The following is a 15747-nucleotide window of genomic DNA, read 5'->3' on the forward strand; positions in this document are numbered from 1 at the left end:
ACTTATAGCATATATCTTACAGTTCACATGATTTAATTCGGCTGGATCAACTGATATGATACTGATTTGCTAGATTCCACTTCAAGAGAATATACAAAACACAAATGAATGGGAACAAACATAAAAGAAAGTAAATTGGAATCAATAGTAAATAACATGAAAAAAAAAATGACTTGACTTTAAAATATTTCGTATATAGCCACTCATCGATCTTCTAGACAGAATTATATCCTCTCACTCATACGCAAAATGGGAGCTGGGACATCCAGCAGGCAAGCAGGGAGAATCCCCAGCTAGAGAGAATCCCCTAGTAGTGAAGAGCGAAACTTCGTCTGACCTCTGCTTATCGTAGTTCATGTGATTGAAAGATTGAAAACAGGCGTGACACGGTTGTATCAAACCCTTCTCTTTCGATCTAATGTCGTTAGTTTTAAATCCATAGCAAGGATAAAGCAGCATATAGCTCTGCTATGATTGTATAAAGTGTATGTTTTCAGAGGGAATTTCTGATAAGAATGCTTTCCTTTTTAGCTTTCCTTCCATTTCATGGCGGTGAGTTCTTGGGATCAACGTAATCTCTAATCCTTCATGACTTGAAACGGAATACAGAGAATGTTTCCATAGTTCACATGTTCTCATTGGTTCTTCCTTCCTTTTGACACTTACAATACTTTGTAACATGATGGTTTTTTTTCAAGATTAAACTTGTTGCCTGAATTAATTTGGGTCAGGTGATGAAGTTAAAGTTAGTTAGGGGGTGTCTCCGTTGGCCCATATTCTAATTAAATATGATGGTCCCATCCAATTTTTCATATTTTTGATAATAAGATATATTTGCGTCAAACCATATGAAGTGAGTGTGACATATTTACTTGTTGCCCATTGGCTATATCAGATCATAATACAAGACGATATCATGGTAACGTACATAAGGTTACCTAATTTACCGAGCTACGTTTATACATTTCATGCTTAAACCTGATGTTCGTCATGTCACGCCTGTTTCATTGATACAACATCTTTTGTTAAACAGAGTAAAACAGAGTTCTGGATGAAAGACAAATAGTAAAATAAAGCAAAGTTCTGGATGAATTATGTCAATTATTTCAAACCCGCACTCTATGAGAGATGACGCAAATATATCTTGGCAAAAAAATAAGAGGCGGAACCTTGATTTTTATTCCGTTCGTTTATTTCTTTGTTATAGAGATCTGATCTAAGAAACAATTTTCATCGTTCAGTAACGTATCAACATATGAAATGAGAAGGAGGGGCGGCGGAGAAGGGAGAGTAGCTACGACCTTGGAGGGCATGCTATTGCCTCCTATAACTTATGCTTTATATATATTTTATAGCTGCGGATAGAGTCGACCATGTCAGAGTGTTGACGAAATGTATTGCACATTTAAAAGCTATAAAAACATCCAAACTCCGTCCTCGTCACCGTCCCTTCCTCATTACCATTCAGTCTTTCACAATGCAACAATTGTAAACGACGTAATCAAGTTGGCTGCTAATAGATCAAAACTTGATATTTATAAAGATATTTCTAATATTTGGTATTAAACTAAATACATACTGATGTATGTGTGTAGAACACAGTCATTGAAGGGGGCATATACACGCAAATGCCGCAGTTTCAGAGGATCAATAAACACATCAAGTCACTGCGGACTAACGAATTCCCGATCCCAGTGTTTCCCAAATCTACTTGCATAAACCCAAACTCCTATGAATCCTGTTTCGGGTTTCGAATAACTGTGTTATTTCAAGCCAATCATATCCTTATATAAGATTAGTCACATGAAGTTCACGTGTTTGACTTAATAAGTATTGTCCCTTCCTCATTCAAAAAGGTCTTGAAATATGAATAGGTATTGTTTGTTAAAATTCCAGGCTTAATCCCAGTTCATGATCGTCTGCCCGAATATAGTTGTAAAGGGATGCGCAGATGGTCGGTCAAAGGGAAACAACTTACAGCAAGAAATCTCTTGCAAGCATAATCTTAAGCAAGCTTTTGTGAATAAGAAGATTTCACGGAATCCGTTTCTTTACTGCCTGCTTCGAAGTCATCGATAGTAACGGGGCATAAGCTTAAGCCTATTGTATATTTACGTCTTGAGAGGAAACGACATTCTTACTGCTTGCTGCAATTTAAACAAACACATTGAATCGTGAGCTTCTTGTTAATGAAAGATATTCAAATCCGTTGTTCTAATGAAAGTAAAACAGGATGAATAGAGATTTCGTTGAAGGCAGTGTCATTCTCTGCTACCAATAGATTGTAGCCAACCAACAACACCAATTTAAGCTCGTAGATAGTTAACTCGTCTAATGGCTCAGTTGGTAGAGCAGTGGACTGGTAACCCTGATGAACTGAGTTCGAATGCAGCAATGGTTGGTTAAACACGTTTAAACTTTCTTTTTCTATTTCAGTAGTCGACACTGAAGTCTTGATATATTAATTCAACCATTTAAATTACTAGCTGATGTGATGGCCGATATGGTTAAGAGGGTGACGAAAGACTCATTCCTCGTCGGTCGTGTAAATCGTGGCTAGGGTTCAAGACAGGCCTCTGGCTATAATACCATTGGCTGTAGGTATGGCGCTTTTTGTGGCCTAGGATCCCGTGCCATGTCTCCCTTGTTGTCGCAAAAGAACCCGGGGGGATGCGCAGAGGGTCGGTCAAATCGACCAGAAGCGTACTAGGTGGCGTGCGTGAATCCTTGCCATTGGCCAGAGGTGGTGACATCTCTGCGACCGGCATGCTTGCAGCCACCGTCCACTGAATACGTGGCCTGATGAGGCGCTATTCTCCTAAAAGTGAATCTACGGATGCCTTTAAGGGCCATATAATTATTTTATATTAAAAAAAACACCATGTTTTAAACTAGCGCCATCGAATTCATTGAAAGACTTTTTTTTGTCACACTGTAGGTGGAATGGATTTCATTGTCATGGGTTATTTATGGTAAGTTAAGCAACACATTCAAACAGTCATGCGGTTCACAAGGGTTTGCAGAAACTTTATTAAACTCATTGTTTGACATAAATGTGTTGGTAAAGATATACACAACCTTCACCAAAACAAGCATTATATTCGTTGCAATAATAGAAACATACAAGCCAGCAAGACTATGAAATAAACTTGTAATATACATAGAACTCAATTTATATCACTTTTGCAAGAACACTAAAGTATACTAGTATCAATGTGGTCCCATTCTAAGCCGCAGTGTTGTAGCAAATTCTCATAGAGGATATTAAGTTTCGGAAACTGGGTGATTTTTAAGAACTTTGTTTGAGATTCACAAAAAAAAAATCCCCTGTATTGTGTTTTGATTACTTCAGTTACAAAAGTAACTTTGTTATGCGGTGGACCATTAAAAACCACTGCTCTCAATCTTGCTAGGGTTTTTATTCATATAGCACGTATAGCATATATATTGTAGCGGAAAGCTACGACTTTTCCTTAGTGAGATACGTTTCGCTCCCTCAGGGGTAACATCTGTTGCGCTCCGCGGAGGTAACGAGAGATGTTTATCCGGAACAGGAACTGATTACGTAATTTTGCTATATCGATGTATTCCCGTGACTGGCATAGGCAGGCACGGCGGTGGGTGTGTGAGGCGATCCCATTGGTCGCAACTCACCGTAGTTATATATACAAGTAGTCCCTGATTGGTCTAAGCCTTTTTTTTACAGTTTATGTACGGACGTGTGTAAACGGGGGTTATTTCCGGGGTATTTAATGCAGGGTTCTTTCGTAAATGAGTGAGTCAGAGGGTCGGAGAGTCGGTCGAGTGCAAGACAAGGAACTTTCCTTCCGGCGGCTCGTGGTAAAGCCTTTGATATTTGCTAAGTCCAAACAATTGTGTTTAAGCATTTTAGAGTGCCCGCATCTCTGCGCTGCCCGAGTCCAGCGGATTGCCCGACCCCTGCGCTGCCCGAGTCCAGCGGATTGCCCGACCCCTGCGCTGCCCGAGTCCAGCGGATTGCCCGACCCCTGCGCTGCCCGAGTCCAGCGGATTGCCCGACCCCTGCGCTGCCCGAGTCCAGCGGATTGCCCGACACCTGCGCTGCCCGAGTCAAGCGGAATGCCCGAAGCCTGTGCTGCCCGACACCGGTGGATTGCAGACGTCTAGACTGCCCGACCCTTGCGCAGCCCAGTCTAACTTAGCCATGTTTATCATTGGGTTGTGCCCGACCCCAGTGCGTTATATTGGGCAAATGTAAATATTGTATTATACGCTGTAGATGTAGAACGAGATGAGAAATTATACTTTTATTAATCTTACAACTCTGGTGTCTGCCTCCTGATTTAGAGTTAATCTGTACCCGTCCCCCATCTACCTCCCCTACTCTCCTCCAGTTGGTTTCGAGACAGGTTTTACACTACCAGACGTTGGCGGCGTTACAATATATATATATATACATATATATATATATATATATATATATATATATATATATATATATATATATATATATATATATATATATATATATATATATATATATATATATATACATTTTATTGAAATGACCAAGGGTGCTCTGTTGTTTATATGAACATTACAGAACATATTCTGGTTGACCTCAAAAACAACGGAATAACATGAACTATACAGTGAGGAGCCGACGTAACCATCAAGCTAGCCTAAACGAATATTCCAGAAATAATTTTTTTTTGACGAAACATATCTTGCAAAATACTGGAATAGCTACAGAAACATTATTGGACTCAAAGTTGTCTTATTCATTTTTTAATTATTTAAGTGAGTTATCAAGTTACAGAAAAATCTATCTGTCGATCATTCTCCCATGATTGATTACAGGGGATACTTTTTAAGAAAAGTCACCCAGGAAAGAACCAGGGCACGAAAACCAAACTACCGAACGTCTGATTCGCTCTCAACCCCAGTCCCCTTGCATCGAGACCATGACTGTGTGATCATCGCCAGGTGTTTATAACCATTCCACTCGAAAGCAAACAGATACTACACATGATCTTCGGTGATGTCTTTAACTCTTCGGTCTATCTGTTCGTTGTACACGTCTCAGGATAAAACTAGTTTGATCTCGGAAGAATGTTATCCGATTCTTTGTTCTTTATTCTATTTGTTTTACAAGTCAATGGACTACATTCTGATGAACAATGAACAGATGAAGATAACTGCCATGGCTGGAATACCAAGTAGTCCCCGTTACGCCCAACACGTAACACACTAATGTACCTTTATCGATTCTCATTGACGAACCACATCTTCCTTATTCTAAACAAGTTTATAACAATAGAGAGAGAATAATGTCATTCAAGTGGTGCATTTGCTTTCATATTACTGAAACCTGTACGACAACATGTTTACGCTATGAGAGCAGTCAAGAATTCACAATAAAAGTTTAGCGTTTTAATCGGCTTCCGGTTATATGTATCAAGCATTCAATTGATGACTATATAACGACGAAAAGACATTAAGCACATGGACATTAATATCCTCTTAATTGAGGTAGGTATGTGAGGCTCGTTTGCATCCATTATTATCATTTGCTGTACAATAAACTTTGTTAGCATATATTTTTCGCAATCTGGGAAATCAAACTCAACCACTTCGAGGAAACTTAAGGTCCCTGAAAAATCACCGTGTCATGGTATCCCCTCGGTATGACCAGAGACGATTATATAGGAAAACCCATTTCATGGGTTCCAAATGAGAAAAATAGAATAATATAAATTTTATTCGCTGACGATTCGTTACTTGTTGGTGGATGGATCCAGTTATGTTTTTGTATTACGTTTGTTTGGTAAAGTAACGCAAACCCGGTCACGATGTGGTTCCAAGCGGTACCATAATCTTCTTAGAAGAGTCTTAGTTAACGTAACAGAAGCACACCCAACCATTAACAGGTGTCTATGTTATACAGATGAACGACATACCCCCAAAAGGTAACAACATGTTTGTTCCACCCTGCAGGGAAATGTCAACTTAAAAGTTCTTTGACAGACAACGGCGATAGCTTGAACAAATCAAAATATTACAGACCGATTCTAATTTGCATTGATATTTATAGACTTAATATTTATTGCAGTACCTATTTTCCGTTATAAAGTTGGGCTTCCCAAAATAATGGTGAATCGAACATGTTGAACCTCTGAGCATGTATCTAATTAGTTATGCTTTCAATGTTTTCAGTGTCAAGTGTGTAAATTCAGCTTGAAAATGAAAAATAAAGGAAATAGGAAAAGAACAAAAAGGAAGAAGAATAGCTAAGAGAATAGCCATGTTTGCACCTTCTGGCAACACTTTGTCATCATGACCTGACAAAGTGACACACTGATGACACAAAGTTCAATCCTGATATCTCCCAAATATTTCGATTTATTCCTTGAAATTGTAACGTTTGAATAGTTCAACAGACTATTTTAAACTCAAACTATCAACGTTCTTAAAACCTCAGGATAATGGTATAATTAGGTGGTACTCAATAAAGTTGGAGAGTGTATGAGGGTATAAAGAAAGTTCCAAATAAACTGTTGAATGATTTCGGTGTTTTCCTCAAACTTTCGACCTTATAGAAGTTTTAAGAAAATGCCAAACTTTCCACGGACTTTGATAGGCCTATGACAAAACACAAAATGATAATTTGACGGTTAGCTAGCTGGCAATTTCCTCGTAGAAATGAACAGGGCATTGCTTTTACGTCGGTATACCAATGTGCTATGCAGTCATACTTGTAACATTGACTCGAATTTTCAATGATTACATCTGCCTGGGTTATTATTATTGTTAAACATGTTTAGACATGGCAAAACAAAAAGTGACGGATAAATCCACACCTCAGCTCCCCCTTCTCCGTCGTTCACGTAGAAGGTGTATAACCGGCACGCGATTATAGTAGGCTATATATAGAAATGTTCAGACGGGTGCAGACTCAGTGTGATGCAAAGTCATTCCTGTAAAACGGAAATGCTTCGAATGCTTGAGCTTTTGTGATGGATGTTATGTTTTCATGTAACGTTGGACCTTCGCGGTTCACGATCACACGCTTATGGTTGTCTGAATAATTCTTGCGTCACGCTTTGGTTCATTCTCCTCCTTTAGTTTTGACCTCTAACGAGTCTAAAGAGTACATTGGCTCTATACAAATCGCTAATACACACGCTTTGATTTTAATATTGATAACTTGCAGTGAGTTTATGATGATGATGATGATGATGATGATGATGATGATGATGATGATGATGATGATGATGATGATGATGATGATGATGATGATGATGATGATGATGATGATGATGATGATGATGATGATGATGATGATGATGGTGATGATGATGATGATGATACATATTTATCTATATATATATATATATATATATATAAATATATCGATATATACATATATATAAATATATCGATATATATATATATATATAAATATATCGATATATATATATATATATATATATAAATATATCGATATATATATATATATATATATATAAATATATATATATATATATATATATATATATATATATATATATATAAGAAATGAATATGTGGCAAGTGGTATGACAGATATATATAAATCAATAAACACACCAGAAAAATTCCACTTCACGACCGGTTTCGTCCTTTTGGGACTCATCAGGCGAAGGTAGGAATCGAACCACGGATCTTCGTGTCACGAACCGAAGTCCGTACCACTCGACCACAGTGATCCTACTGGTGTGTTAAAGCGTATAAATTGGCTTTGAAATAACTGTCATTAAGGGCGTATTACCCAAGTGTTATGATTGCAAAGCGGATGCCTATTTTCCTAGTATTTAATTGTTAGTGATAAGCTCAGGACATCATAACCGCCATCCTGTGTTATTCTGGCACGTGGATCTATCTTAAGGGATACAGGTTTAAGTAAAATGAGGTGGTGGTAATTGTCGTCATTCGGATTTAGTCATATCGCATCCGAGAGGACAACCGCAGCCTGTCTAGGGGCCAAGGCTAACTATATCCAGGGTCCAGAGAATAAATAACAACATAGCAGCTGAGCAGACGACACTAGTGAAGTTATTAGATTCCTATGTAATTGCTTCCTAAGAATTATCTGTGCAACTACATACAGTCTACTGCCACATTTGTGACGAATTTGGCACCCGAATGCGGCACACGATATCACCATTTTGAGTTATTTGTGTTAACTTTATCACTTTAGTTATGTCAAAGGCGAAGTGTTTGTATTACGTGCCGGTACTTTCTTGCCGTACAAGCAAAGCGCCACCAGTTTGATAAGTGACGCATGACGTCATTCTTCTATTTCCATGGTCTATTGCAGCGCTTATATTATTTTAAGTATTCTGATTCTCTCAGAGTGACTGCTGGTTAAATTTGATTTGAAGAAGCAACCCACACATGACATGTTGTGATGGTAGCTCTAAACATCTACAATAATACGACTGCCCATCCCACCCACCAAAAACAGCTTATCCCCTTCCCGCCCCCACCCCCAAATGGGAGTACATTATAAAGGTTTCGTATGCTATATGGCAGGGGCGGACTGGGTCTTAAAACCGGCCCGGGCATTTTTCACCTAGACCGGTCCAGTATTCATTGATATGTTTCTTACATAGTGATCGCCGTCCTGGGCGAGGGGTCTCCGCATTTATATATTTTTGAAGTTAAGGGATGCTTAGATGAAAAATGGTGCTATATTTCTCAATAAAAAGACCCAAAAATAATTGTCCCGAAGCAACACTTGATTAAACTGATATAAGTTCAAAACGTAATAAAAAAATAGACAAAAATATATGTTATAGACTGGATTTTATTTAGGTTTTCAAGCATTTTGTGAGAAAAAAAATGAAAAAAAAAAGAACCTAAATAAAATTCATTAGCATGGACGGGTTGCCAATAGCACGTTTTTTTTTGTTACAAACTAACAGACTAACTGATTCCCACAGTTAAAAATATATTTCTACACAGCCCGTCTGTATTTTATTATAACTACTGTGAAAATGGGCTCTAAGTTTTACCAGGCTCCCCAGCCCACCGGCCCACCGGGTCATTGGCCCACCGGGCATTGCCCAAATGCCCGTGTGGCCACCGCCACTGCTATATGGACATAATGGGGTTATGTTTGGGCACGGTTGAGTTTTTCGTCTTTGCCATTGGAAAAGGTTTTGCAAAAATCGAACCTCGTGTCCTCTTACTTTTATAGCTTTAGAAAAGAAGAAGATTTATTCGTAAAGCATTTGTTTGCGTTTTTTGACCAATATTTTACACAAATTATGATAATATCGCAAATGAGAAACTTAAAAAACCCATCGTAAATAATTTATCTATAGGGAGGGCACTAGGCGATTACGTTAATGGAATTGATTTGATTAATATGAACAGTTTTGTCGACCGAACTATCAGAGCTCTACAGCGTTTCATAGAGGGCGCTGTCATATCGGTTCTGTTGTGCATGATCTGTAACAGTTAAATCACCTCTTAGTTAAAGTAACACAACCGCGTGAACGCGCTCACAAGCTGCAAACACGCCTGATGAACTTGCTTGCTAATCGCTGGGTGTTTGACTTAAAGTTAATTCGTTCCAATCATAGATTTCAATTAAATTTGCCGAACGAACTGCAAGTTAAGATGCTTTCAACAGTTAGCTGACTTGAAAATTCAAATATAAATATGTTAAAGAAATTATATAGTCGTCACCTTCAATAATTACGAACGAACATGTGTATACTTTTAGTATCATCAACACATGATAGCGTTATGATCTGCCGACACAGCACACGTTGTGAACTAGAACCGATAAGACATCGAACCCAGTATACTTTGGGCGTGGTTGGAAAGCAGCCATTAGATATTTTACAGTCATTCCCATGTAGCATATTATTAACAAACTGGAAGCCTTAATCTCAACTTGATGTAGTTATGTGTTAGCTAGGAGTGTTTGTTTAGTGGTTAACGCCGGTGCCTTTCAATAATAAGGTCCCGAGTTCGAGTCACTCCAAGATTAATGTATGTTGTCCAATTACAGAATTGTTGACAATTGACAATTCATAATCATGGACGTTAAATATGAATGTAAGAGACTGACTTCGGTCAGCTTGCGGCTTTGATAAGCCAATGATGGCTTCTTCGCGAGTTCCTGCTTGCCCTAGGATCTAAAATACATATATACAAGTATCTTGACTATTGTGTAGTTAATGTGTTACCTGTCGGAAGCTGGTTAATAATTTCAACAAAATATCCTACGAGGGTCTTAGTGTATTCGACAGATGATTTCGACTATCAGATATTTATTCGGTAATTGGCAATCAACGAATATTGTCTGCAAAGCTAAAACCACTGATCTACACTAACTGGATAGGCCGCGCGGCTCCGTGTGTGAAGCAGCCGAAAGTGACCCAGCGGCCATGTTGGGATATTCAAAACATCACCGCGCGCACATACAGTGCATACTGTACGTTGCTATGTCAGTCGGTGGCCGAGAAGGTGATGCGAAGAGAGGCCAAGGAAGGGAAGTGAATATCGCAGAAACAATCCTTATTGATCAAGGAAGTGAAGTTGAACATTTGAGGCCCTGAGAAATATGTGTTATGCCAGACTAAAATGGTTAATATGCCTATTTTCCGTGCAGGAAAAGATATGGAATGGGTCGTCTGCACAGAGACAGACGCTGCAACTGCAATGCGATACAAAGTCTATGGGATACGTCGGACTAGGAACTTGAGGGGCATCCCTTCCTCCATGGCAGTGGCGGAGAAACAGGGGGGTTGGGGGGGGGGGGGGTTAACCCCCCACTTTTTGAAGAGGGGGGGTTGGCCCACACAATCAACCCCCCCCTAGTTTTTGCCAGTAATGTTCTGTTATAGCCTATGTTATGTGCTCCAAATGGCAAAATAAATCAAATTATTAAATTTGAAATTGTTAAAGTCATTTCAACCTTTTACCTGGTAGGCTACATCAACAATTAACGACCGAAAACCGAGTTAGAATTGACCCACACATTATTTCTAGCCCCTTTCCCCCACCTTGCGCATTGGAACTTGTAGCTCATAGCGCTTAATTCACCCCACAACAGACATACACAAAATGATGTTTTGTTGCTGTTGAATAGCTTTGGAACTGTACACACTTGCCAACTTCAACGAGGTGAAGCAAGGAAAAGAAAAAGAAAAAAGAGAGAAAAGGAGAAAAGGATGGAGTAGAAAATACGGCAAGAAAACGGGAAGAGAAAGAGGAACAGTGACAAAATTATTCGAATTTGTAAAGCAAACAGCAGATATCACATCATATATCAGTGAGCATGAAAATGGCATTCCACGATAAACAGCCTCCAAACCATGGGCGCAGATCCTGGTGAGGACAGCGGGACGCGTCCCCACCAACTTTTTCAGTAGTGGAGACATGATATACCGTGTCCCCAACAATTTGTCTTGACCAACAGCTGCATTTCAAGTTCCCCTGTATTGAACTTTGCCGCAGTTTGATCCAGCATTGTGCAAATGACATGCAGCAGTTCTCATTTTATTGTATTTTATCCACAGTTGTTAAATATAGGACGGAAATCGCATTTGCGGCAGTCTATATTTGTTTTCTGTGAGAGGACCCCAGACCCATCGTATATACAAAAGTCTACTTGGATTATTTGTCCCCTGATTTTCTTTCTGCAGACGCCCATGTATTTCTCCAAACTAAATTTCTAAGCCATGAGATCTAAAACTTAAGGAGGTTTAGGAGCATCATTAGGTCTGGGAAGTGTTATTTCCGGCGATCTGGGAGGTATATTTGCCCCAAAAAATCGTACGCTACGCGCGAACCCATGGTCGCGCTCCGCTCTGTGTCATAGAACAGACACGCGTCCCCACCATTATCCAAGACTGATCTGCGCCCATGCTCAAAAATGTCGATGTGTGTAGTGTTCGGTTTCGGAAATATCTGGTATATTTTTATTTCCTTCAACGAAATTTGTTAGTAGCCGTCTGAATTTTCGAAAGTTCCCTAACCAACATTCTTCATCATACTCGTGCAATTTTGACCCGTCTGTTAGGGTTTGAAGGAGGTTTTTCTATATCGGTTGTCCATAGATGATATTTTGTGCAACATTATGGGCATGTTTTGAAGTGAATTTATTCATGAGAATTGTGAATTTTCAAATTCTGAACAGTGGGGCTGACGGATATTGTGGGCCGCGATGAAGAATCACCTACAAAAGCAATAATCCACAGGATATGTGATGAAGTCGAACATGATGTGTGACTGGTGACAATCTTCAAAAAGGTTATAGATGAGAAAAAAAGTATTTGGAAAAAACTTGGTTCTCAGGCAAAAGTGTACATATGGTTGGTCAGTTTCAAGCCCGAGAAGTGCCATTTCCGGTGATCTGGGGGTACCAAAACCAGAAATTTGCTTGTACGCTGCGCGCCAACCAATGGTGGCGCTCCGCTTAGATAGTAATACGCGCCCCGCCGGGTTAGAAAATCCTGCATACGCCCCTGGTGAAATGCAGCTTTTCAAGGCCTGGGCAGTGCCATTTACTGCAATCTGGGAGGCAATATTTGAAAAAAAAAATTCTTGTGCACTTCGCGCCAACTTATGGTGGCGCTCCACTTAGATAGTGAGCCAGCAGTTATGACTTTTTATTTCATCAATGGCCTGCAACCCCCCCACTTCTGACAAGAAACCTCCGCCACTGCTCCATGGTTAGGGCCTTTTAATTTCAAGAAAAATTATTTTTCTTCTAAATTCACTTTAAATTGGGGGAAAGAATTTCATAACTGGACGAGGCTACACCATCCATGCAACAAACTGCATGTATCGGTATCTAGTATAGGGGAGGGCAAATATTAAATTTTGAGGTGGCTCGCAGGGTTACCAAAATTGAGTTAATTTCCATCTAGAAACTAAAAATGCGAGTTCCATGATAAATAAAAAATTTAGGAGGGAAAAATTCCATGTGTTCTCAGGAAAAACTTGTCGCATAGGGTTTTTGCATGAGGCCGGGGTCTTAAGGCAGTGTGTCCAGATGTGGAATTTCTTTTCAGAAAAACGGTAGTGTCCAGTTTGGGGATATGGAATTAACACAATCATCTACAGGGTGACAGGACAAAATCCCCCCGGACAAAATCCCCCCGGACAAACCCCCCAGCACAAAATCCCCCGAGCCAAAATCCCCCTGGACAAAATCCCCCCAGGACAAAATCCCCCCAGGACAAAATCCCCCCATGCTATAAAAAATCCCATCAATTCTTATCCAAAAATGCGTCATCCCGGTCCCCGGTTCCCCCTGTGTCCCCGGTCCCCCTGGTCTTCCCGGCATCCCCGGTCCCCGGTACCGTCATCCGGTACCGTCATCTGGTACCGTCATCCTGTACCTCCACCAGTTCCCCCACCGGTACCCCCACTGGTACTCTCAGTGGTTCCCGGACCGGTACCCCGACCAGAACCCCGACCATACCCCAACCGGTACCCTAATAGTTAGCCTGACAGTTACCCCCACCGGTACCCCCACTGGTACTCTCAATGGCTCCCTGACCAGTACCCGGCCCGTACCCCGACCATTCCCCAACCGGTACCCTAATAGTTAGCCTGACAGTTACCCTGACAGTTACCCCCACCGGTACCCCCACCGGTACCCCCACTGGTACTCTCAGTGGTACCCCCACTGGTACTCTCAGTGGTTCCCGGACCAGAACCCCGACCAGAACCCCGACCATTCCCCAACCGGTACCCTAATAATTAGCCTGACAGTTACCCTGACAGTTACACCCACCGGTACCCCCAAGTACCCCCACTGGTACTCTCAGTGGTACCCCACTGGTATTCTCAATGGCTCCCTGACCAGTACCCAGGCCCGTACCCCGGCCTGTACCCCGGCCGGTAGCTCAACCCGTACCTTGACCGGTACCCCGACCGGTATCCCAACTGGTATCCTGAAAGGCACCCTGACACGTACCCTGACACGTACCCTGACACATACCCTTACTAGTACTGGTACAATGACCAGTACTTTAACAAGTACCTTGACCGGTCACATGAACAGTACCTTGACCGGTACCCTCACAGGTACCCTAACAGGAGCCCTCACAGTTATGCTCGCCAGTACCCTCACTGGTACCCTGACCAGTCCCCTGACTGGTACCCTAACCAGTGCAATGACCCATGCCTTGACTGTCACACCTGGGCCATCCCTGGTTGTTGCAGGCAGGTTTTGTATGGGTCAGGGGGATATTGTCTGGGGGGCGGGATCTTGTCCGGGGGAATTTTGTCATGGGGGGATTTTGGCTTGAGGGGTATTTTGTCCCAGAACCCATCTACAGGTCATTATTTTTGTACATGTATTCCGTTTTTTTTTTTTTTAAAGTAAATGCCGACAGACAACTATTTATAGTTCATATGCACAGTTATATCTTTGCTGCAACAGCAATTTATTTAGCAGTTCTCCACAATTTCAGTTAAAATCTTCATATTCGTCAGCTTTTTACAGGTTGGTTCCCACAGTGACATACATGTAAGTAATGCCCTAGTACATACATATAGTAATATATGGACGTGTCGTTGTCATATGCGCGGTGATGTTTTGAATATCCCAACATGGCCGCTGAACAACTTCCGGTGACTTCACGGCTCGCTATGCAATCACCGTACGCGCAGCCTATCCAGTTAGTGTAGATCAGTGGCTAAAACCCTTCACTAATGGACCAGCCATAATGATAAACGCGAAGACTGTGACCTTTTTCATAGTTGTCATCTTGACCCACACGGTATTTATTTTGCGTGTGTGTGTTCATCTCTGAAATCACGTCTGTGTAAGTTTTAACTTCATAACTAGACAACGTTGACTATCGCCATAGCGTTAAAACCACTGGCTAGTTATCCATAGTCCAGATGAAGTTATCAGTTATCAGTGATATACGTATATCTCAACTGATTTCATCTTAAAGAGAAATAATTAAACTAAGTAAAGACCAATTATACTCTACACGGTAACCTTACATAATATGTTCGTCTTCGGCAGTTGTATTATATTACAACATACGGTGCCGCATGAACGTTACCAGAGTGCAACCATTTATTTTCGTATATCGGGGAGAGGGTGGGCTGAAATATTATGCCTTCGAGGAGACGGTGTTTAAATGGAGGGCGCTCAGATAGAAATAAATGGTGCCATGTTTTGTCTTTCTGAAACAATGTTGAAGAATTTTTGACTGTTAAGGTTGTGCAGCACATTCATGTTATACATTTGCGTACTGTTCACTAGAATTTTCGTAATATTTATAACAATAATTAGCAAACGACAGGCCGGGTAAAAGTAAATTCTTGAAGATCTTATCTACGATATGTCTGGAATGTCTATGTCTATCTCACTGACAAGAGTATGAGTACGTTTGACCTCCATAGTAAATATGAATAACATTTCTGTTAGCTTACTGAAATAGAAAATGTGACGTTTGTCTGTATGCATCGTTTCGTTACAAGTACATACATCACGAACACTAATGAATGTCATATCACACGACGAAACTGCTCAGACTGATCGATTATCGGTAGGGACAAGCTTTCGACAGACTCATAGCGTGGTTGACCATATCTCATATATATATATATATATATATATATATATATATATATATATATATATATATATATATATATATATATATATATATATATATATATATATATATATATATATATATACATATACATATATATATATATATATATATATATATATAT

General features: G+C 40.3%; 1 long non-coding RNA gene across 1 annotated transcript in view; it reads right to left on the reverse strand.

Moving 5' to 3' along the window:
• Nucleotides 1-9456: 9456 nt before the first annotated feature.
• The window catches only part of LOC139983706 (uncharacterized), a 50058-nt gene continuing 43767 nt past the window's right edge, over nt 9457-15747 (reverse strand). Inside the window, exon 4 of the long non-coding RNA XR_011798806.1 lies at nt 9457-9474. This is a non-coding gene — a long non-coding RNA (uncharacterized lncRNA). The remainder of the gene's footprint in view (nt 9475-15747) is intronic.

This window comes from Apostichopus japonicus, chromosome 16 (assembly GCF_037975245.1).
Source record: "Apostichopus japonicus isolate 1M-3 chromosome 16, ASM3797524v1, whole genome shotgun sequence".
Taxonomy (NCBI): domain Eukaryota; kingdom Metazoa; phylum Echinodermata; class Holothuroidea; order Aspidochirotida; family Stichopodidae; genus Apostichopus; species Apostichopus japonicus.